Raw genomic sequence first — 24173 nt, forward strand, 5'->3', positions numbered from 1 at the left:
ACTTGCTTTACACTTACATATGTGAAGCTAAGCACAGCTGCAATGCCATATTTAAGTTTGCTTATGACACCACTGTCACTGGCCAAGTCAAAAGTGGTGGCAAAGTAGATTATAGGAGGCAGATTGAATATCCAGCTGAGTGGTGCTACAATAGCAACCTCTTACTCAATATCAACAAGATCAAGGAGCTGATTATTGACTTCTGTAAGAGGAAACTGGAAGTTCATGACTTAGTCCTCATCAAAGGATCAGAGGCAGGAAGGGTCAGCAACTTTAAATACCCCAATATTACCATTTCAGAGGATCTTTTCTGGGTCCAGCATGTAAGTGCAATTATGCAGAAAGCAGGGCAGCACCTCTACTTCCTTAGATGTTTGCAAAGATTCAGTATGACATCCAAATCTTTGACATACTTCTATAGAGGTGTGGTGCAGAGGTGGAAACCCTCACATTCACTGGAAGAATGTACAAACTTTTTACATACAGAGGTGAATCCAGGTCGCTGGTATTGTAAAGCATTGTCCTAACCACTATGCTACTGTGCTACCCCATTATTATTATTTCCTTTTTTGTATTTGCAGTTCATTGTCTTTTGCACATTGGTTGTTTGCCTATCCTGTTAGGTGTGGTCCTTCATTGATTCTATTATATTTTTTGACTTTACTGATTATGCCCACAAGCAAATCTCAGGATTATAAATAGTAGCATATATGTACTTTGGTAATAAATTAACTTTGAACTTTAAAAATCCTCCCATCCATACAATACTGAAAAAAAGCTCAATTAAACTGTCATTTAATTTTTATTAGCATTTTTCTGTTAGTGCTCATTTAAATTTAAATTTTCTCTGTGTTAAATATTAAACTGAGGTAGATATCAAGGTGACTTGTGTGATGGATCTTGAACTAAACTTTATAAAAGCATAATTTTTATTTTAAAAGATAAGCATGACAAAAATATATAAAAAATAGCATTCATACCAGCTTTTCATAAATAACATTGGTTTGAACTAAATACTATATAGGTGACATCACCCAATTGGTCATCGCTGATTCTTGTGTTTCATTTCTCCATCCACTCTCTATGTCAAAGTCCATTTTCCATAAAAGTGCCATGGGGTTGAAAGCCTTATTATTTTTCAAAATGTCTCTTGAATTCTTCATTGGTTCTATTAGTTTTCGGACTTTTGTAAATAGGGGCAACCTTTATACATTTTCTTTTATACAGCAGGTGGCATTGGCAGGCATCTTCATGGACCCATTCTCCTGCCTGAATCACTGTCTAGGATACTTGCACGCTGCATTTACCTGGGTGAGGTGTAGGGTTTCAATTTAGCTGCTTCCCTGAACCTGGGAGCCAATCATCTTGAGAGTAGCAAAGCCCAATAGTGACTGCACTTCGGGTAGCTGAACACTGGAACATTCCCCTTGGGAATATTGACGGCAGTCAATATAATTTAGCTCACAATATGCATTCAAATCCTATGATTACATCAACAAATTGAATCTTAAAGTAAACAAATAATTTGATACGAGAATTTAAAGCTGTGATAGAATTGTAGATTTACTTTTCACAATTAAAAATGGTACTCCTTTAGGTTTTTCAGGTGAAGCATTTTTATCAAAGAGAGTGCTTGATGATAAATTCCTTACAATTAATTTTGCTTGTTTTAATTGCACCTCTAATTTAATTCACTGTTTATTGAAGCAATGACCTTTTGCTGTCATTCAACAAATGAACACATTAATGACATGCTCCATGAACCTCCAGTAAACATATGTATATATTTGCTACAGTGGCCCCCTTGACAGTCATAGACACTATAAATATTCGAGTGCATGGCACTTACAAATGCAAATCAAGCATTTTATCTCCATTGTCTTGAATCTGAAATGGAAAAATATAACAATAGCTGTAAAGAGGTTGATCACAGTTTTCAGATTAGATGGAGTGGTTAACAGTCAGTGGAATAGGAAGCTCCATGAAATTGTTAAAACCTTTGTCAGCTGTTTACATTTGCAGAATACTTACTGCAACTTCTAGTCTGCTGAGGAACTCAGTGGGTCTAGCAGCAACCTACATAAAACTATGAGGTTGCAAGTTTGTATTTTAAAATGAATAGAAAACACTCAGCAGAGGACTAGGTGGAACAATAGTTCCACATAGATTAGTTAAACCAGGAGTCTATTTCTGTGCTGTCGTGCTCTATAACACTATGACTCTACGATTTCACCAATTATCATCATAAATCTGACAAGTTAATTTAATATGACTAATGGAAGTCCCAGTTACAATTGAATTTATAACTGTGTTATGATGGAAGTTTAGCCTGCAATTTTAAAAAATCTCTATGCATATTACGTCAGATTAGCATAATTTATTATTCAGTTTTCTTATTTGCATACTAGATTTACATAGAGGTTTTTGCAATGATGTTTTAGAATAATTGATTAAAGTGCTATGATGCTGAATTTATTGGGCAATATAGATATGTAGCAAAGGAGAAAATATGGTCCTTTGAGCCAGCCCCTAAAGATGCTGTGGTATTTTCAATTCTCCAAAATAATTAATCCTTTCTCAGCTGTATACGTTTTGCTTTCAAATTCAAAGACAAGGTATTCCTCCTGCCAGATATATCTTTTGTGGTAATGTACCAGATTGTTTAAAACAAATTCACAAGGAAATTAAAGACGGGAATTGACACAACAATACTTAGATTCAAAGGAAAATGATAATTATGGCAAATGAGTTACAACTAATTGTTGTAATGGATTTGTTGCCACTCAAATCTGTATGGAAAGTTACACTTTCATTCTTTTCCAAGCTTTTACACACAGGCTGCACTTCTGCATGTATTTTGCTTGTTCATTTTAAAGTAACCTTATTTAGCAGATTATCACAAAAATTAAGCTAAAAAGTTTTCCTCACTGCCCAAGATGCACTGATGCCCTCAGTTCCCCGAAAGCCTTCATTAAACCAGCCGATACCATGTGTGACCCAGTCTAGGCACACCCAGGCTCGTTGATACAATGCTGGTGAGACTGGTGATCAGATTGTCTACATCAAAATTAAGTAAATTCAAAGGATATCAAAAAAACCTGCGGTCGTGTCAGCTGAATTCCACAAGTGAATGGATGTTTTGTAAGTCAAGAGATATTTTCAAATATTGGTATGTGCAATGTGTTGTGCATTTTCCTATACCATTCTAGTTGGGTATCACTCTAACTCACTTAGACATTGAGTATTAAGAAAATATGACTATTTATTGAGACAGTATAATCTTATTTAAACTGGTGCAAACAAATGCTACAATGGGTAACTCACCCTGCATGTCATATTTTATTAAGGTTGTAGCAACCCACTAGTCTTATTGAAGCATTTTTTCTTCAAAATTGATAGCCTTATACTACATCAATATCCATAAGGTAACAGAAAATGACAAGAGCACACTTAGACTTGAGCATCAAGAAAATACAGCTGTTAATTGGGTAGAGAAGGGCAGAAGGGTAAGATTTAGCACTTGGAAAACGGGAGCTCAAGGTGAAATATTTGAAATGGCCTTGATGAACGAGGTGAAAAGCCATTGACCTAAAATATTAAATCCATCTCTTAAGAGAAGCTGAAGCATGGTACAAATAGATGATGTATCCATTTATATCATTCATATATAACAGGTGATGATTGAAAATAATATCTCTTCCTTTCTGACAATCCACATCGGCAAACCTCAAGGATGCGCTCTTAGCCCACTGTTCTACTCTCTCTGCACCCATGCACAGAGCAAGCACCATCTATAAACTTGTCGCAAGTTGTCGGCAATAAAAGGACATTTTGCCGAAGTGAGATACATTGGGTTGGGTTCTGTTGCAACAGCAACCTTGCACTCAACATCAGTCAGACTACGGAACTGATTGTGGACTTCAGGCAGGGGACATTGATGGCAGTGGAAAGGGTAAGCGCTTTCAACATTCTGGGTATCAATGTCTCAGAAGATCTATCCTGTGGCAAACGTACTGATGGAATGATGAAGAAGGCGCATCAGCAGCTATGTTCCATTAGGAGTCTGAGGATATCTGGTATTTTGTCAAAGACTCTAGCAAATTTCTACAGATGTACCATGCAGAGCATTCTAACTGGTTACATCATGTCTAGAATGGAGGGGCCACTGCACAGGATTGGAGTAAGCTGCCAAGGATTGCAAACTCAGCCAGCTCCATCTTGACCACGAGCCACCCCACCATCAAGGACAGCTTCAAAAGATGATGCTTCAGAAAGGCAGTATCCATCATTAAGGACCCCCACCATCAATGGTGTACCCCCTTCTCATTGCTGTCATCAGAGAGGAGTAGTTAATGTTGTTCCATGACTCAAGAAGGGAAACGGGGATAATCCTGGAAACTATAGGCTGGAGAGTCTAATGTCACTGGGGTGGATGCCTCAGGGTAGGATTTATGAGCATTTGGAAAACTTTAGCCTAATTAGAGGTAAGCAGCATGGCTTTGTATGGGGCAAGCTGTTTCATAATAACTTGATTGAGCTTTTTTGAATGTGCAGGAAATGGAAGGACATTCAGTCTGCAGAAAGGATTAGTTTAATTGGGCACTTGATTACTAATGTAATTAATTTGGCACAACACTGTGGGCCAAGGGCTGGTTCTTTTACTGTAGTATTCTATGTTCTACTTTTAGATTAGGATTAATACAACAAAAAAAAATGAAAAGAAGAAAAGTCCTGCATCTATTTAGCAAGGAGCCTTTCTGAAATAATTGAACTTGAGCTTAAAGGACTGAAGAGAGTTTGTTTGAAATGATTGATCCTCAAGCCATTGGGTTTTAGTAAAAAGAGCATTAGAAGTCAGGTGGGACTAAGAATTAGAATGGCAAGCATTCATAGGCTCTGGATCAGGCATGCAAGCTGAAAAGAAGTAATCAGTAAAATAATCATCACATGGATAGTTTTTAAAAGCTGCAAATGCTAAAAATAAGAAGTAGAAATAATTACTAGAAACATTCAACAGGTCAGGCAGCCTCTATGGAAAGAGAAATGGTTAACTTATTAAGTCAAAGATTTGTCTACAAAACTAGGAAATGGAGAAATCAAGTTGGTTTTAAGTTAATTGAGAGTGAGGGTGGGAGAAAAGGGCAAAGGGGACATTTGTATTAGAGTCAAGCCTGGGTTGTCATTAGGAATAGCGTAGATGCAGCAATGCAAATGATAAGTCAATGAACAGAGAGAATGAGAGAAAGAACTGAGAGAGGCATGAGATCCTGTGCTGTAGGAAATATGTCCAGCATATCAGGCTGCACTAATGAAGAATGGAAAAGTAACCAATATTGCAGATAGGTGATCTGCAGCAGAATAGGCCAGTTCTACTAGCAATAGAGAAAGTGAGATTTCTGAAGTTAGAGAAATTTGAGATTGAGTCCAGAAGGCTAATAAGTGCCAGGTGGAAGATGCAACACTGTTTCTTGAGCTTTGACTTCAAAGATCCAATTTAGTGTATACAATATACATCCTGAAATGCTTTTCTTCACAAACATCCATGAAAACAGAGAAGTGCCCCAAAGAATGAACGATAGTTAAACATGAGAACCCCGAAGTCCCCCCAGCTCACCCTCTCCCGCGCATAAGGGGCAGAAAGCAAAAATCCCCCTCCCCCACCGGAAAAAAGCAAGCATCAGCACCATCACCAAGCACTCAAGCGCGAGCAAAGCAGTAGCAAAGATACAGACTTGCAGTTACCCCAAAGGTTTCATGTTTCACCCGGTATTTGACATACCGCAGGTTCTCTCTCTCTCCCCCTAATAAGAGGTGTCTCCATTTTCCCAGCGAGCGGGGAGATATAACAAGCAACTCACTGCTTTACAATGTTAAAAGTCCGTTACATCGCTTTTTTTTTAGCTCCGTGCCTGAAGATCGCAAAGTTCTTGGGTCTTCAGGCACATGGCAGTAGATTTTCCGACTCTCCCAACGACACACGGGTCTTCTGCCATGACACTGACCCTTGATCCACCTGTCTCCAAAGCCCTGAGATCTTAGGCTTCCAAATCCGAGGCAGACTCTTAGGCCGAACCCTTGGTATGCCTAACAAAGGCCAGTCCTGAAACCCTGAGAACAGGTCCCATTCTTATAAAGAACCTAAGTCCGCGTATAACTTCAGGTCAGGGTCTTCAAAAGAACCCTGAACAGGAAAAATAAAGATATTAAAGATGGAAATAGAGCTATTTCTGAAGATAAAAGCAAAGGAGTCGCCATTTAGCGCCATCTTAACTCCATCTCCGTTATTCATGTCAAGAGGCAACAGGAATGGATCAGAGGTGAGGTGGAGAATTAAAGTAGAAGGCAACAGAAAGCATGGAGTTGTTCCAAAAGACTGACCTCAGGTACTCTGTAAAGCAATTAAGCAATGATAAAGGGTCTTGGCCTGAATCGTTGCCTCTCTATTTCTTTTCTTAGATCCTGCCCCCAGCACTTCGTGTGTGTTATTCTGAATTTCCAGCATCTGCAGAATCTCTTCTGTTTAAGCAATTACCCAATCTGTGTTTGATTTCTTTGCATAGAAGAGACCACATTGTGAACACCAGGTGCAGTACATTGGATTGATAAAGTGTAAATCAATCACGCTTCACCAAACATCCTGGACCCCCTGCAAATTATCTACCACAGAAACAGGTCTAGAACTGTTACACTCTGTAACTTCAAAGCATTTAACTAACTGAAAAGAGGACATGGGAGTCCAAAATGTAAGTCTAACTTTGTGTTTACTTTAAACGGGAATTTTTGCCGGAATGGGAACCGCTCTCAGGGTTTCACGACTGTCCGCTATTCAGCACACCAAGGGCATGGCCTAAGAGCTTCGCTTGCCTTCGGAGATGGGGGGGTGGGGGATCAGAGGTCGGTGCCCAGGCAGGAGATCAGTGTGTCGTGTGAAATGAAAGATCTATGGCTGTGTGCCCAGTGACCCAAGATCTTTGGTCACAGAGATCGGATAAAGCGACGCAATAGACTTTTAACATCGTAAACCAATGAGTTGGTTGATATGTCTCCCTGCTCGCTGGGAAAATGGAGACACCTCCCTCTCCCTTATTAGGGACAGAGAGAGCCTGTGGCATGTTGAACGCGGGTGTGAAACACTAAGTCTTTGGGGTAACTGCAAGTCTGTGTCTTTGTCAATGCTCTGCTCACGCTTGAGTGCGATGCTTGTGTTTTTTTTGCTGGTGGGGGGACGGAGGATTGTTGCTTGTTGCCACTTACACACGGGAGGGGGTAGCTGGGGGTGACTTGGGTTCTCACATTTAACTGTCATTGATTCTTTGGGGCACTTCTCTGTTTCCATGGACGTTTGCGTAGAAAAAGCATTTCAGGATGTATATTGTATACATTTCTTTGACATTAAATTGGACTTTTGAACCTTTGAATATTAAATACACAACTACAACTGATGCCATCTCCCTGGCAGTAAACTCATTTTGCTAGACCGCATCCTCTGCCCCTTACCTTACTTCCAAAACACACGTGACTGTACCGTCAAATTCTGTTCCAAATCAATCTACAGATTCACATATGACACCACTGTAGTGGGTAGGATCTCAAACAACAGTGAGACAGAGTAAAGGAAGGGTAAAGAAAAAGCCAAGTGGCATGGTGTCAAGACCACAAGCTCTCTTCAATGCCCGAAGAGCATAAGAATTGGTTATCGACTTCAGGAAACTGGGTGGAGTACATGGTGTTGTCTGTATCAATAGTGCTGAAGTAGAAGGTGGTTGAGAACTTTGAAGTAGCTGTAAATATCACCAACCATCATGGATATTCGAAAGCACAAGAGTGCCAAAACTTTCGCCGAAGGCTAAGAAAATTCAATAATTTATTTTATTTTAAGGCAGAGAAACAACATGAAGTAGCCCCTCTGGTCCTTCAAACCATGATGCCCAGCAATCACCAACAACCCTAATTTAATCCTGACTAATCATGGGACAATTCACAATGACCAGCTAACCTACCCAGTACGTCTTTGCACTGTGGGAGGAAACCAGAGTGTCCAGGGAAAACCCAGGCATTCCACCGGGATGACATACATAGACTGTTATGGTCCGGTCTGGATCCTGCATTCTGAGTCCTGATCCGGTCCGCGAACACCAGACTCCAGGTCTTGTAGCCGTCCCTCCTTTCACCCTTAAGCCCAAATAGGATCAACTTGGCTTAAGGAGGTGCACCTGATGCCTATCAGCTGGCAGGTGTATATAAGGGGCTCTGGGGCTGAGTCTAGTTGGGGATGTTGGTGTTCTGTTCGCCTTCCTAGCCTGTTTTTGATCCTGGCTTGGAGTAACCATTGTTAATCATCTAGTTTTGTAAGTCTGTTCTTGTAGTTACCTTGGACTGAGCTCCCTTCTGATCCCTTGCCTCTGTTAGGTAAGCAGGCTGGACTGCTGTTGCCTGGTGGGGGACTCTGACCCTTTCATTCCCTTTGCTTCTGATGGGTTGTGCCCTGCATCCTACCCAAGTGCCCTGTGACCTGCCCAGGCCCCTGTGTTCCTGCCTGGGAGGCTGGGCCCTGCTCAGAAGTAATGTGGCCTGCTCAGAAGTAATGTGGCCTGCCCAGGGGGCTATCCTCCCAGTATTCCTTGTCCCATAGACCCATCCTTTAGCCTAGCCAAGGACCAGCCTTTGCCATGAACTCCTGGGTCCTGCCTTTGCCATGAACTCTCTGAACCCCAGGATCACCTTTGCATGCCATGGTCTCCCCATCTTGTTCTATCCTTTAGTTGTTCCTGACTGCCCCTAGTACTTCAGTGCCTGTGTTGTGCATTTGGGTCCAGTCTCCATGTCCTCTTGTGACATACTCTTTCCAGAGGATGCCAGAATGTGTCCTAGATGACCCTGAATGTTTATAGGTGCATGATAGAAACTACCCCTGCTTGCCATGGCTGGTGATCCTCCCAAGAAATTGTGGAGTTATGAACACAGCACAAAAGCCAGCCTTTCATCCCTTGATGCTGTTTATACTTCCTGCTGCATCGGACAAGCAGCCAACAAAATACAGGACTCTGCCCACTGCTGTCATTCTTTCTTTTCCCCCTTTCCATTGAGCAGAGGATAGAAAAACTTAAGGATGTATAGTTCCAGGCACAAGGACAGTTTCTATCCCACAGTGACAAGACTCTTAAAAGGATTTCTTGCATGCTAAAGATGAACTCTTGATCTCTTGATGTACCTCTTCATTACCTTGCACTTTATTTGTTTACCTACACTGGTCTATTCTGTAACTACAACACTATATTCAGCATTCTGTTCTTTTTTCCTCCTTTATTACCTTGATGTGTATGAAATGATTTGACTGGATGGCATTGAAACAAAGGCTTTTCACTGTATCTTGGTCATGTGACTATAATAAACCAATTACCTAGATAGAATCTTAAGGTCTATGTAAGGTAGGAAAGAAATAGTTTAAAGGAAAGATGTTGCATCTCTAACCATTGAGAAAGTGTGATGAATAGTAGAGTGGTTAGTGGAGATTTAAAAAAAATAGATGAGTGAGTCACAGAGGTAACAGTCCTTTCAGAATGATGCAGGGGGTTTCTTGGCCAGAAAGAACTACAATCTACAAATCAGTGAACAGGAATGAGAAGGGCTATGGAAACAAACAATGCAAAAGTCTTTGTTCTTGCCATGTGTTTGCAGAAATGGATGTGGCCATTTTGTGAGACTGTCCTTGCAGCTACCTTTTTGTGAACTGTTTGGTGAACCAGTTCTTGCTCTGGGATAATGTAATCGGAGCACTGAGTTCTCTGCTGAGCCCACTTTCATATAAAACAGGGGTCACCGACCTTTTTTGCACCATGGACTGGTTTAATATTGACAATATTCTTGCGGAACAGCTGACGGGGGTGTTAAACACAACCAGAATACAGCAATACTCGAAAGAGGTTCCTTGTGTCCAGTCTATTCTGCAATTTAGTTTGTGGCTATCAGCACTTGCTTCTGTCCTGCTTGCTCACGTTTTTTCTGCTCAAAATTCTCAGCGGGTTTGTCTTTAAATGCAGGGTGCTTGGACTCAAGGTACCAAAAGAGTTTTGAGGGCTTCATTGCCTCATTGGACAGCCTTTGGGCCCGAACTCCAGCCTCCTGCCTGCCCGCCCGCTGCCAGACGCTTTGGCCAGGTGCAGCTGGTCGTGGGTGGGGTGAGAGGACAAGGTTGGGGCCGGAGAGAGCGACCGAGCGAGGAGTGCAACAGGGCACGTCCCCGCCACCCCCCCCCCCCCCCCCCCCCCCGTAGGTAGGTAGCATCTATCGGCCTACAAAAGTTTGGCTCGAGGGATGACTTTCAGTAAGTAAGCAAGGTAGCTGCTTTGCTACTTACGAAACCCTGAGCCCGAATTGGGTCATCTGCGAATATTTTAGCACCAGGTTCCCCACAAACATTTGGTGTGGTAAACAGGTTTAGAGGCAGTTCCCATCTGTCCGCGCTCCAGTTCAACAGCAATGGCACTTCTCACCGGCTGCGCGAGGCGGCCGGTTACCCGAAGCCAACCAGTGATTCCTGGCGTGAGGCTGTCACTGCGTTTAGGCGACTGATGACCTCGCGTGGTAATGGCTGCGTGTGCTCAAGCTCAACAGTGGGTGTGACAGGGAATGAGGAAAGGTGCAGCTGACTCATATCATTTCATATCGCCGAATCATATCATTTCCTCACGGCCTGGTATCGGTCTGCGGCCCAGCGGTTGGGGACCACTGATATAAGAAGGTCTTTATTAAGTAAAATGCAGCTTTGCAGAAGGAACAGCCTGTGATCTCGTTGTCTGGACAATGTTTGGCTGGTTTGAACCAGTCTGTGCTGGACAGAAGAAAAGACATTACCTACATCACAAGGCTGAAGCAAGAGCCATAAAGCAAAACTGCTAGTAGCCCTTGGCCATAGCCAATGAGAACTGACACAGGTCAGTCAGATGACTTGAGCCAACACAATTGAAACATCATATATTGATCCGTTAAGAAAAAATAGAGGATCTGGGGAGTACAGGCAGTGACAACTCTCCAGACTCTTTTTCCCAGGTATTATTTTTTTCTTTTCTTTGACTGTTCATGGTCAGGAAAATCTAGTAGGTGTGCACATAGGTATTCAATTGTGTAAATTCACGTGCCTGTGAACTGAGCCAATAACGGTACTTGTCAGTAAATACAGATCCTCCCTGTGCCGAGCTTATCATTATCACTGAAAAGTAATCCTTGCAAAAAGGGCAAGATGTGTCTTGCAATGGAATCATCTTTAACGCAACAGATATTGCAAAAGGTGAGTTAGGTAGGGTAGAAAATGAAGCCAAGGGAAATTATTTGCTTTCTATGTCCAGGAGGAGAAGGGATGAAAGCAGAGGTGAGGGAAATAGATGAGATGTGCCAAAGGTGGTGGATGGCAAGCAATGGTTCAGGAACAAGGTAAGCATCACAAAGGAATCAACCCTTCTGCATTTAATCTTCCCACAGTGGAGATCAGCAGCAAAGAATATGACATATGAAATTGAAAGAAGTAGAAATAACTTACTAGAAGATGGGGGAGCAGGAGTGGAAAACCAGCTTTTGCTTCTGTCACTCTGACCTGCTGGAAATTGCCTTCATTTTCTCCTTCTTTTAGAAATTGCAGTTTTTTCCCTTACGTACAAGTACAGATGGTGTATGGAGAGAGAAACATAACACTTTAGCAACAATTCACGGGTGAAAAATGCACTCATAACGAATTATCATCATATTGAGGAAGTCGGTTCTAGTTCTGTGCCGAAGAGGGACATTTAAACTTTGCCTTCTTCAGCTAATATTAACATAATGCAACAACTTGAAACCAGTCTCCAGGGCAACAGAAGGACTCTCTCCCAAAAGCAACACTTTACAAAGTACTGCTTTTAAAAAGGAGACTATTTTCTGCAGCTGATATTGCGCATCATTTCACCACCATCTAAATAATCTTGTGGATCTTGCTGAGTTAAAATAAACAAATAAAGACTATTAAGTAATAGAAACAGCCATGTCCATGTCCACTGATTTGAGAGTGCTTAATTGCTTCTTTGGATAAAAAGAAAACACAAACTATAAACACAAGAAATTCTGCAGATGCTGGAAATCCAGAGCAACACATACAAACTGTTGAAGGAACACAGCAGATCAGGCAGCAGCGATGGAAATGAACAAGATGTTAGAATAAAAATATGGAGGGAGGGGAAAGAGGAGAGCTAGAAAGCGATAGGTGAAGCCAGCTGGGTAGGAAAGGTAAAGGGCTAGAGAAGAAGGAATCTGATGGGAGAGAAGGAGGAGGGAACCCAAGGGGAGATGATAGGCAGGTGAGGGGAGGTAAGAGGCCAGTGTGGGGAATAGAAAAAGAGGGGAGGGGAGGGAGGGGAATTTTTTATACTGGAAGAAGAAATTGATATTCATGCCATCAGGTTGGAAGCCACTCAGATGGAATTTAAGGAATTGCTCCATCACCCTGAGGGTGGCCTCATTGAGGCATAAGAGGAAGCCATGGATTGACATGTCGGAATGGGAGTGGGAATGGGAATTAAAATGTTTGGCCACCAGGAAGTTCCACTTTTGGCCAATGGAGCGGAGGCGCTCGACAAAGTTGTCCCCCAACTTACAACAGGTCTCATCAACGTAGAGGAGGCAGCACCAGGAGTATTGGACACAACAGACAACCCCAGCAGGTTCGCAGGTTAAATTCTGCATCACCTGGAAGGACTGTTGGGGGACCTGAAGAGAGGTGAGGGAAGAGGTGAAAGGGCAGATGTAGCACTCTGACCACTTGCAGGGTTATATGCCGGGAGGGACAAATAGACAAGGGAATCACAGAGGGAGCGATTCCTGCAGAAAGCAGAGAGATGAGGAGAGGTAAAGACATGTTTGTTGGTTGGATCCCTTTGAAGATGACTGAAGTTGTGAAGAATGATGCATTGGATGTAAAGATTCATGGGTTGGTAGGTATGGACAAATAGAACTCTTGATTTATATCAAGAGTTACTGTTGAGGCAGTGGGAAGATGGGGTGAGTATGAATGTTCGGGAAATGGAGGAGCTGCAGGAGAGGATAGCATCAACGGTGGAGGTAGAGAAACCCCATTCTCTGAAGTTTTGAAGGAGGATATATCTGATGAAAGTACTAACTATCTTCTATTTTGGTATTAAAGCCATACCCTCAATCACAGAGGATAGTTTCCTTTTCCTTTTCTCTCCATGCCAAGCAACGTGCCTTCCTGTAGATTTGGTAGAAAACTCAGTGCTATATTCAGGAGGCCAAAAGCTGATCCCAATGTTCACGCTCCAAAATCAAAGCGTATTATGGTACATTAGTGAAGTTTCCATTTATCCTGAACTAATGATACTTAAATTAGTTCAAATCCCACCTCAACATCTGGGAAAATGAAATTCTAGGAATCATTTTTTTACAATATTTTAAAGCTGGCATCAGTAGTGTGAAGCTACTAAATTGTTATATAAATCAATCTGCATCAGCACTGTATCCAGGGAAGGAAAGATGCCAATCTTATCCAGCCTAACCTTTCTCCTGATTTAGTTGACTCAGCTAACTACTGACACACCTAAAAAACAACACAAATCTTTGGCTAATTATGGACAGACAATGAAAGCTACACTTGTCAGTGAATCCACATACTGTGAACAAATTTAAAAGTGTTGGATGTGAAGTTAAAAATAGCAATTTGATTTAAAAATCTTACAGTAGATGGATAGATCTTTCAGCTTAGAAACAGACGATTCAATCCAAATGATCTGTAAGACCTCTCCCTGACCCAACCGAGCAGCATAAATGGAGTGTATCTGTAGCAAGCACTGACAAGTGTTCTGGATTTAAATCTAAATTGCTTCTCTCTTTTCCAGTTCTGATAATGAGTAATGGCCATGAAACATTAACTTGGCTTTTCTTTCTGCAGATGCTGAGTTTTTCCAGTGCTGAGTACTTTAATCTCTAGAATCTATTTTAATCTGGGAGGTACTGAAGTATAGCATAATGAGGCTAAAAACAAGCTCCCAGATTTTCTATTAAATTCAGGGGATCTGTTGTAACTGTGATGAAGATCACCAGAAAGACACCGAAGCCACAATATAGAAGCCTCTATTCATCACAACTAGGCGGACTTCTGGAGAAACCTTGGGGAGGATACCACAAATCCAAAAGTACATCACATTTTTATATCCTTAAGATCAAAGGTGATTCAATACAATTTCAGAAGTTACAAGGACATCATTTCCTTCAATATTTTGAGTTGGCAATGCTTCCTTTGAATTACGTATCTACAGTGACAGATGCCTCTGAATGTTTAAACGCCTTTGTAACAAAATAGCTTCTGGGGACATAAATCCCAGACACCCAACATTAATGCTGTCAGGGCTGTCTCTGTGTACACTAATATCATAGGTACACACAAAAAAAACCATTGATTGCATTTACCTGTGACCATGTCTGATATGCTAAGTTGCAACATCAGTCTAGTTCACCAGACTGAACTCAAGTCACAATGATACAATTAACCATGTTACCTGGTTTGATGCAGGCCAGTTAACACAATCCCATTTTCTTAACATCTGGCTCTGCATATGCAAACGTCTCATGGCTTCCATTTTGCAAACCATATTTCTTACTTTGTGGACCAGCTTGAGCTCCACAGACAGAGCAAAGGTATGTTTTTAACTTCAATTTACTGCTTGCAATTCACAATCCACATTAAGAACTGAAGGCTGGTTCTTGCCTGAATTCATATCTGCTTTTTCCAAATAACTCCAAAATACTCCCTAACATCTCCAAAAATGTTCTTCATATACAGTGGGTATATTCAATGATATTTTATCCTAAGGTCAGAAACAGAGCTGTTTGCTGATAGATGCACAGTGGTCTATTTAATTTGCATATCATCTGAAAATGAAGCTCTATGCTTCCATGTGACAAGATATGAACAATATTTAGGGTGTGAGCTGATACCTAAGTAATACCCATAACACAAATGTGTCAAATAATGACTATATCCTACATGAAAGAATCAAACCTTTGACATTTAATTACATTTCCAAATCTATCCACATTATCAATATCATTGATGAAAAATTCAGCTGGACAAGCCACATTAAAACTATAGCTACAGAAAAGGAAAGAAGCTGACTATTCTCCAGCCGATGACAAATGTGTCCACACCCAGTCATCTCTGCAGCTAATTCAGAAACTGTTAGTTGCAGGCCACAGCATCAGTTCAGTGCAGAGATGAGTAAACCTCACGGAACAGCGAGCTGAACACTGGCCTGCCCCTTGCCTCTGGCCCCAACACCCTGACCTTTCCAATCTGGATGCTGGCCTAACATCATCCCATTCCTTGTCCTGAGACCCATGTCCTGCCACTTCAATTCGGCCTGTCTCTGACCTTCCAATTCATCTCAGCACATAAATCGTTCAAACCTTTGGGTCTTTCCTTACTGTCGGGCTCAGGCTTTGTCTCGCCTCCACTCGCTTTGCCTCAGTTCTGCTACATCGTATTGCTTCCAATCCTATCAGTGGCCATACATTGGCTCATTTCCCACTCTCCACCCGGACCCTTGATTCCTTGATTCAGCCTATAATCACCACACCGCAAGACACTTCAGTTCACACCACACAACTGCCAGGTCTTACCGACAGTTCAAACCTCAACTCTGACAGGAAAGTATTGTTTGCAGTGATCATTTACCAGAAAAATGTGATTAATAAGGTAGTTAGTTGTTTTAGATGAGGACTTTGATGCAACTTAAACAGTAAAATAGTTTGGGAAACACCATAATGTCAAGAAGAATGGAAATGTCCAGCAGCAACCCTGCACAACACTGGGGTTTGTACAAATGCTGATCAGTGTAGAGGTGATTGCCAACTCTGTTAGTACACTTGGGACCCAATCATTTGCACCGTCAGATGGATAATGTCTCATTTTCAAGATCTTTTAATGTAATTTCCAATCATCGTCATCATTATGCACCATGATGTATGATGTAGGCTAGTGGTCACCAACCTTTTTAAGCCCAAGATCCCCTACCTCGGCCTTAGTAAAAGGCAAGATCAACTCCAAATTGATTAGTTACACGCATGCGCACCGGGACAGAAAAGACCGGAAATAAAACCCCGCAGCCCAGAAGTAGAAATAATGTATGTACACCAGGGTCACCCTTTTTGTGCACCACGGACTGGTTTAGTATTGATAATATTCTTGCGGACCGGCTGACGGCGGGGCTGGGGGGGGGGGTTGTTAAACATGACTGGAATACAGCGATCTTGAAGCAGGTTCCTTATGTCCAGTCTATTCCGCAATTTAGTTTTCATGGCTCGCGGCACTTAGCTGCTGTCCCGCTTGCTCACGTTTTTTCCACTGGAAAAAAACCCAACGGGTTTGGCTTTAAGTGCAGGGTGCCTGGACTCAAGGTACCAAAGCAGCTTTGAGGGCTTCATTGCCTCATTAGACAGCCTCCCGCCCGCCCGCTGCCAGACGCCTTGGCCAGGTGTGGCTGTTCCCGTGCCAGGGTTGCGGCGGTCGCAGTCCGGAGAAGCAACCGACCGAGCAAAGAGTGCGACAGGACGCATGCCCGTCCCCCCCCCTCCCCGTAGGTGGGTAGGATCCATCGGCTGACAAAAGTTTAGCTCGAGGGATGACTTTCAGTAGATCGCAGCGCAGTAGTTGCTCTGATACTTACGGAATCCTGAGCCCGAATGAGGTCGTCTGCGAATATTTTAGCACCGGGATGCCCACGAATATTCGGTGTGCTAAACAGATTTAGAGGCGGTGCCCATCTGTCCCCGCTCCAGGCCGGTAGCAACGGCACTTCTCGCCGGTCGGTTACTTGAGGCCAACCAGTGATCTCTGGCGTGCGGGTGTCACTGTGTTTAGGCGACTGATGACTTTGCATGTGTTCAAGTTCAACAGTGAGCGTGATGGGGAATGAGGAAAGGTGCAGCTGACTCATATTGTTTCATATCACCAAATCATATCGTTTCCTTGGTTGGGAACCACTGAAGTACACTGTAGTGCGTGGCGACGGAGCTACACGCATGCGCACTGGGCAGACAGAATGGAACTAAAACCCCGCAATCCGGAAACAATCTCTCAACAGTATTTGTGTATTTATTTTTCTTTTTTTTTGGGATCTACTGGGAAAGTCTCGAAGATCGACCAGTCGATCATGATCGACGGGTTGGCGACCACTAACGTAGGCAATCATGGTCTATGATTATGATTGTTCTTGACAAATTTTTCTGCAGAAGTGGTCTGCTATTGCTTTCTTCTGGGCAGTGTCTTTACAAGACAGCGACTCCAGCCATTATCAATACTCTTCAGAGATTGTCTGCCCGGAATCAGTAGTCGCACAACCAGGACTTGTGATATACACCAGCTGCTCATATGACCATCCACCACCTGCTCCCATGGCTTTACATGACCCTGATCAAGGGGCTAAGCAGGTGCTACACTTTGATTAAGGGTGACCTGTGGGCTAGCTGAGGGAAGGAGTGCCTTACACTTCCGTTGGTAGAGACATATCTCCACCCAACCACCCATGTCATTTCCAATACACAAGAATAAAGGAGAACAAAATAATTGTTATTCTGAATCCAATGCAACACACAAAAAACTTGCAATAAATATAAATACATAACATTGGCTTAATAGATAGATTGTATGTCCATAAAGTGACATCAGGTCCAGGAGTGTCTGTAATAAGGCGACTAACAAGAAATGATAAAGTAGTGGTGGTTGGGGGTGTGGAGGAGTGAGCTAGTAGGTAGAGGTGTTGATCAGCCTTACTGTTTGGGGGAAAGCAACTGTTTTCAAGTCTGCTACCCCTAGTGTGGATGCTATGTAACCTCCTCCCTGATGAGAGTGGGACAAGCTGTGTGGGATCCTTCATGATGTCACTTGCCCTTTCCCAGCACCTTTCCATATATGTGCAGCATCCTTGATGGCAGGTAGGGTGGTGCTGGTGATGCATTGGGCAATATAGAGCCTTCCTGTCCGCTGCAGTGAAGCTTCTGAACCACGCAGTGATGCAGCTAGTTAGGATGTTCTCTACTGCACATCTGTAGGACGATGAGTATGGATGTGCAAAGACCAGCTCTCTTCAACCTCTTCAGGAAGTAGAGTCATTGGTGAGTTCTCCTGATTGTGTAAAATGTATTTTGGGACTGTGAGAGGTTGTGCGAGATGGGCACTCCCAGGAGTTTGAAACTGCTCGCGGTTTCCACTGCCGTGCCACTGATGTAAAGTGGGCTGCGAAGGGGGCAGGTTCTCCTGAAGTCACTAGCCATTTCTTTTGTCTTGTTGACATTGTGGAAGAGGTTGCCTGGCATCAAGCTTCAAGCCCTTCTACCTCCTTTCTGTAGGACGTCTCATCTTTGTTGTTGATGAGCAGAGTGTACAGCAATGGGCTCAGCACAAAGCCCTGGGGGCTGTTGGGTGTGGCTTCACAGCATAAGCATGATGTGGCAAAACTCAGATTTCTGCTGTCCCAGCTTTGGCTGCTGTGATTGTGGCTGTGGGCTACAGTGTTCTAAGTGGCTTATGGTCTACGCAACAGTGTAGACCTGTGGTTTTGTCCTCACCCATCAGCCTGGTAGCCTGAACTGCAAAATCCAGTCTACATGCAAGAGTTGAGGCCCCCACATATCTACAGTGTCCTCTTCGTCAGAACCATGTCCATGCTGACCTTTAAGCTGATCTACCCTACACCCATTTGCACACATCAGGGCTGCGTCCTTCTATGCCTTGCTCATTTAGTTGGCTGTGCAAATACCTCCTGAACACAGTTATTATAACTGACTCCATCACCTCTTCTGGCAGCACAATCGAGATATCAACTCATTTGTTTGTCCCTTACGTGCCATGTCGTGTGACGTGGGCGATCATGGTCTTTCCATGACCATGATTGTTCTTGGCAGTCTTTTCTGACAGTTGTGGTTTACCATTGCCTTCTTCTGGGTGGTGTGTTTACAAGACAGGTGACTGCAGCCATTATCAATACTCTTCGGCGATTGTCTGCCTGGCGTCAGCGGTCACATAACCAGGACCTGTGAAATGCACCCGCTGCCCATATAACCATCCATCACCTGCCCCCGTGGCTTCACATGACCCTGATCAGGGATGGGGGGGTGGGGTCTAAGCAGGTGCTACACCTTGTCCAACCTGCAGGCTAGTGGAGGGAAGGAGCACTTTACTCCTCCTTTGGTGGAAATGTATCTTCACCCTAACACCCTTAAGATATCTACTGCACTCTGTATAGAACAAAAATTACCAATAAAATCACCTTTAAATTATTAGTTTAAACTTAAAATTATCCCCTCTAGGTTTTAGTAGCCCTAGGGCTTTCTGGCTAGAGAAAGGAAAATGTACAGGGACTCTCTTTGTACAGAGAGTTACTGGAACAATACAAGATGTTATACATCCCCTCCTGCTCCATCTCAAATAAGCCTAAAGCCTAATAATTCATAGTGTCTATTACCCTAATGACCATTGATTTGTAGTCCAAGAGGTCACAGAACATAGAATACTATAGCACTATACAGGCTGGTCGGCCACAGTGTTGTGTCACCTTTGAACCTCTAACCCTTCCCTCCTACGTAACCCTCTATTTTTCTTTCATCCATGTTGTTAGGGATTATCGAGGAGTTATGGAATTATGTGAAACATCAGACATTAACTCAAACAAGAACCAGTCTTCAGTTCTTAATATAAATTGCAAGCTGTAATCAGTTTGAAGTTAAAGGGATAACATTTCAAATAAACAGCATTGTCTGCAGAGTACGGATTGGCCCTCGGCAGAGGTCTGGCTGTTACATGTTAATTAGCTCAGGCCTATTAATTATGGACTAAGTTATTTGCACCATTGTATAAGTTCAAAGATGCTTGCAAATCAGACTGATTTTATTACTTAGCACATCAAATAGCTGATCTATTAATAGTTGCGTACTCATATAGTCAGCCTTCCAATCTTGGGCATCTGGCTCTCTGTCCTCAGAAGTTTTACAACATCTGTGCGAGTCAGTTTGTCCCAGCAAAGGTGATTGAACCTTTACATCTGTCTTATCATTTACAGTGTAAATATGCACATAGCTCAAAGGAGCCATTTGTCCAACACAAAATATTGAAGTAAGCAATGTCCTTGTAACAATGGGAATTGTATTGAGTCACCTGTTGTACCTTTGATCTTCAGGGTATAAGAATGTGATGTACTTTGAGGTTGAGTACTCCACTAGGAGTCTCTTCAAGAGAATGTCTGTTTATTGTGATGAATAAAGACTTCCATATCCAGCAACTTCTCCCATTTCTCCAGTGACTTACTGACTTTTTTCTCCGGTATCAGACACAGCACATGCACCAATCTTAAATGTTCCTAATGTATCTACCTCTATCACTACCCCTGCAGAGCATTCCATACACACACCACTCTGTGTAAAAATCTTACCTCTGACATTTCCCCTCCAACTTAAAATCATGCCCCATCATATTAACCATTTCCTCCTTGAGAGTAGGTCTCAGGTTGTCCACTCAAGTTATGCCTCTTATTATCTAGCACGCCTCTATGAAGTCATCTCTCATCCTTCTTTGCTCCAAAGGGAGAAGCTCTAGCTCACTCAACAGACCGTCATACGACGAGGTTGTTGTGGTAATTGCAGCAGATAGCTTATTTGAGTGAGGATGTCTGTACTAAAGAGCAGAAGGATGTGTGCAACCTTACAAGAACCACAATAAGCATTTCTCCCAATGTGTTGTTATTGTACTGGGCCTAAAACAAATGAACGAATTGAGGAATAAGAAAGAAATCAACAAATCCAGGAAAAGATTGTAGATGTGTTTAACGAGGATGCAAATCTTGGAAAAATGGAATGTAAACCTTTCTCATAGCTTAGTTCATTTCCAAACTCCCTATTCTAAAAGATGACTTATTATTAACTTGCAGATGAACCAGATTTTACTGACCACATTTCCATTGAAACACCTGCTTAAGGGATTAGTATTCAACCTTCATTCTTTTTTTTCTCTGAGTCCTGTGACTTTACGTAGCTGATGAATACCAATTAAAGTCAGGGTCATGATCTCAAAATCTGTATCACTTCTCACACTTTTGCCACATTATTGTATTTGCGGGATTATCCTGGAGTTGCCATGGAGTAGCAAAGGGATTTTTTTCTGCATTACCGGATTTCCTGAAATGTAGACGTACAGAGACTGCACTTGTACAGTGTTCCTCCTTGCAGAGGCATCCTTGGCAGTCTCATATCAACATGGATGTTCTCCATGGCTCCGTTGTATGAAGATCGTGCCAATTGCCATCTCACCTCCAGTCTCCTTGGGTCCCTCCGACCACGCTGGGGCACCCTCCCACTCAGTCCTCATTATGGCAACGTGCATTCATTAAGCTGAACCTTCCCTCACTGCTGGTACTTGTATTTGTGCTAGCTGAGAGCCCAGTACAAAGTTCACATCCTCAACATCAAAGCCAGTAAGTGCCAGAACTCGCAGTAAATCAATGCTGCACAGAGAAACCATACAATGCTTTTATTGAACCTCATATAATGTTAATGGGACTTTCACAACCTATTTTCAAGGTCATTAAGAGCAGTGAAGTAATTTCTTGGCTTATTTCTCAGGGAATAGCAGAGAACCTGGTCATAATCACTTGGGAAACATTAAGGATATTTAACATGGTTCCTGCAGTGACCCAGACTTTGCTTCAAATTCCCCAGAGAAATAGTAATTTTCAGAAGTTGTTTGATACTCCTGATCAAATCTAAAGAATCCACACTGTACCTTTGTACACTGAATATGTGCTTATCTATGTGGGGATAAGCTAGAGTATTACTAAAATGCTGATTGATACCATGATTTGCTAATTCTGCAGAATTCAGGCACCTATTAACTATGGTTTTCGTTTTACTTTCACCAACACGCTATATATCTTAGGCACCACTTTGGGATCAATTTGTAACCCACAGCATCCAAAATAACCACATTACACATCTGAATTTTATTGCTTTTGTCCCCATTCAAAGAAAGTCATTAAGCATTTATTACAAATAGTCTGATGATATTGTTGAAATGGAGAAAACAGCTGTAAACAGGCCCATTAAGCTATACACCAAACATCCAGAAATAGTGAAATCCCATAAATTACACATTATACATTGCATTTCCACATGTTTAATAACTTTGTGCATCTTATTTCTCAGTAAGCATTTACTTACCAAGTTTATAGAACCAAATTTCACATATCAGGAAAGTATGAATTGTGTTCAGGAATTAATTTGAACAGAACTGATTTTCGTCACAAAACTAATCAACATATGCTTACGAAATAACCTGTTTTAAGTCTGCTTGCGTGTTTGGCCAGCTGCCTACCTTGAATGTTCTGGTTTCCAGGCAACCTGCTTTGCTGAGATCTTCCCTGAAGGGTAATGATTTCTTCTTACACACAGTGACAAATTCAGATTTCTATTTACTGTTTGGGCGAAGTTATACTCAGTCTTCCCCCCCCCTCCCCCCATCTCTGTTTCACTGCTGATTGTTCCTTTTTGCGCCTTGTGGTGCATTTTTACTGTTTCCGTAGCATTTGGCTGCTTCTTACGAGGCTGAATTGCTAGCTTGACACTCAAACTAGCACAGATGGAAAGCGTGCAAGGGGCTGCTGGATTCGAACTCAGGACCATTCGCCTCGAAATCCGCTGTTGATGCCACTACACCACCGGCCGTCTAGTTAACTGCTGGTTAGGGTTAGTTCAGCTTTATTTTAAACAAACATGTGAATTTATGGCTTGGCTTTTGGTTAGAAGTATCAACTGTTCTGAGTGGAACTAACTCCATACGTGCCATGGAACTCAAAGTTCCCTTATTTGCAGTGAGATATCCCTAACTTGCTGGCCACATTTTGCCAGGCTTCCCTGATTGCATTCTGACCCTGAACTCCTCATAAATGCTGACTTCCTCAAGCTATTGCTTTGATGTTGTGGTATCCTGAGATGTTTTTAATGTTGCCAAGATTTATCAGAACCAACTTGCCAGAACAAATGAGTTTGCTTATATAAAAGCTTCTACTCAAATAAACTGCTCTGCAACAGGCAGTAGATATTTGTAGGCATTTACCTTAGTGTGCACCATGGCAGGCAAGCTCACAGATGTTATGGAAAACCAAGATAAGATGCTGGATTAGTGCATTCAGGGGTTTAATCTACTTTCTCAAATTTCAACAGATGTGCCTTGAAGAGCATTCCAACTGGTTGCATCATCATCATCATCATCCGGTAGGGAGGGGCCACTGCACAGGACTGAAAAAAGCTGCAGAAAATTGCAAACTCAGCCAGCTCCATCATGGGCCTCCCGAGCAAAATGGACATCTTCAAAAGCCAATGCCTCTAAAAGGCAGCATCCATCATTAAGATCCTCAATTATGCAGGGCAATAGGCTCTTCTCATTGCTACCATCAAGGAGGTGGTACAGGAGCCTGAAGACACACACTCAACACTCAACTCATCATCTTCCCCACCACAATCAGATTTCAGAATGAACAGTGAACCCACATACACTACCTCACTATTTAGTTTCTTATTTGTTCTTTTTTGCACTACTTGTGTAATTTAATTTAGAAACAACATATATATATATTTCTTATTGCAATTTATAGTTTTTTTAAAATTATGGATTGCAATGTAGTGCTGCCACAAAACAACATATTTTGTGACTTATGCCGGTGATATTAAACCTGATTCTGATTCTGAAAATCTTCCCACAGCTATGCACCAGGACAAGCAAAGGACACAGACAATAGGCATGAAGTGAGTATGTAAAGGTGATTAGCTGTTTGTATGATATTTAACATAATTTTATAAACTTACTCTTAAATTTGTGTTGCCTTTTTTGGTATCCAGACTCAATGGCTATAAAGTACAACAGGGATTATCAGTGATCAGCGAATGCAATCTGTCTCTATGGAATATATTTCAATAATAACATGGTCAGCAAAGACTTGTCTTGTTTCTTTACTCTTCCTCCCCCTCTTTTCTCTACTCATCCTGACACACAAATGCTGGCCACACAATTGGTGCTAAAGGTCACATTCACTCAGGGTCTTTAAGGAGCAATCTTTTGAATGAATCAGCACAAGGAACAAAATGTGACATGT

The 24173-nt window shown here is 42.2% G+C and overlaps 1 long non-coding RNA gene across 1 annotated transcript in view; it reads right to left on the reverse strand.

Annotated features, from left to right (window-relative positions):
* LOC140723458 (uncharacterized) overlaps positions 1-22313 on the reverse strand; it is a 45829-nt gene extending 23516 nt beyond the window's left edge. The window contains exon 1 of the long non-coding RNA XR_012097904.1: positions 22243-22313. This is a non-coding gene — a long non-coding RNA (uncharacterized lncRNA). The remainder of the gene's footprint in view (positions 1-22242) is intronic.
* Positions 22314-24173: the final 1860 nt, after the last annotated feature.

The sequence above is a fragment of the Hemitrygon akajei genome, chromosome 3 (genome assembly GCF_048418815.1).
Source record: "Hemitrygon akajei chromosome 3, sHemAka1.3, whole genome shotgun sequence".
Lineage (NCBI taxonomy): Eukaryota > Metazoa > Chordata > Chondrichthyes > Myliobatiformes > Dasyatidae > Hemitrygon > Hemitrygon akajei.